Below are 1,885 nucleotides of genomic sequence, written 5' to 3' on the forward strand. Positions count from 1 at the left end.
CCAGAGGAAAGCAATATTAACAGCACAGAACTTCTCTATCAGGCTGGATGAGGGTCACTTGAAGGAATTTGGCCTGAAGAAGGGAAAATGGGGGAAAGGAACAGTGGGTACAGGAACATGATAGCTATTTTCAAGCATTTTGACATGGAAGATATAATAGACTTATTCTGCATGGCAAACGAAAGTCAAACACAAATCAATGGGTGGGAAGATAACAATAAAAGCAGATGTAAAACTGACATAAATATAAACTTCCTCCTAAGAATAAGAGTTATCTAAAGGGGAAAGTGAGGCACCTCAGGCAGTAGTGGGTTTCACTTCACTGGAAGGCTTCAAGAAAAAAAAATACAACTGAATGAATGCTTGGATTATGTATTTTGAAGAGAGGATTCCTGTTTGTGTATTAGCTGAGGAGGTAACTATTGAGGTCACAATTATTGATCCTGCCAATTTTTAAATACTGGTAAAATATATACATAAACATGCACACAAATATAAATATATATATATGCATATATATATATATATATATATGTAATGTCAAGTATACATATCCATACTTACAGACAGAGAGAGAGAGAAGTACAAATTTTTCAGAGATTGACAGGAACAAGTATTGGGTCTCACAGAATGTAAAAACAAGAATAAACTAGTTGATTTAAATGCTTATTCAGAAGATGACATGGCACTTTGCCAGAAACCTTACAGACCATTTTTTCCCAAACTATTCCAAGTAGATGGATGAATAGTTTATTTAAAAAACGTTCAAGACAACCCAATTGACACCTTTTCTTTTACCATAACAATGCCCATCACCATCATGAAGTTATTTTGCCTCTGTTCCTTGCAATTAGAATTTACTAACCTTTACTTTCATGGCTATCTGATAGATCTAAATCATTAATTTTAGCCATGTGTTTTGGGCAGTTTGTCAAATACTTGAAGAATCTGCAATCTGAATTTTGATCCATTGTGGGGAATTTTCTGTGTGTCAATCCCTTACACCCAGGAAGACTTCAATTCATCTATAATTTAGGACATATGTATTAAGCAGTTACATTTGGCAGAGGTGTCACACTTGCAAACCTGGTATAGCATGCAATCTACACCAAAACCAGATTAAAATGCAATTGAAAAAATTTGATATAATAACACAATAAAACATAAGTATTGTTAATTTATGGTTTTCTAAATCAATATTCAGTCTACAGGGATCTATTTTTATTTGAGTTTGATATCATTGAGGCCTAAGGGTAATAAAGGTTAAGTAATTGCCCACAGTCACACAGATAACAAATGGCAGCAGATTTTGGACCTCATCTTTCTGACTCCTGCTCAGCCCTCCTTCTCCCAGGTCATGCTGCCTCTGTAATAATTAGATTTTAGATTGCACTCATGATTTACTGGCAAAGGAACTTCCTGTGAGAAAACTCCCTCTACCAATGTAGATCTGCAGCTGACTTATAATTCATAATCTTAGAGATTTATCTAAGACATTGAGTTGAATGGCTTACCTAGGGCCATGATAATCAGAGATAGTATTTGAAGTCAGGTCTTACTGATTTTGAAGCTAAATCTTTACCCAGTGGACCACAGTATCTTTCAAATGTTTTTTTTTTTTTTTCTTTTTTCTTGAACAATGACTTCTAGTACATGTCTTTAATGGAGCCACTAAGAAAAGGAGCTAGAGAATTTATTTTGCATTCCTTTTCTCTTCTGTGAGTGCAGAGTAAACTTCATGTGATACAGTCACTACCATGATCCACAGGGATGAACAATACATATTTGAAAAGTACAATATATGGCATTTTACTTTGAAGGCACTCCTTATATTTCTTTCTGATCAAGTAAAAGTTGGATAAAAGAATTCTTAGTTTATTTTGTG

This window comes from Sminthopsis crassicaudata, chromosome 3 (genome assembly GCF_048593235.1).
Source record: "Sminthopsis crassicaudata isolate SCR6 chromosome 3, ASM4859323v1, whole genome shotgun sequence".
Lineage (NCBI taxonomy): Eukaryota > Metazoa > Chordata > Mammalia > Dasyuromorphia > Dasyuridae > Sminthopsis > Sminthopsis crassicaudata.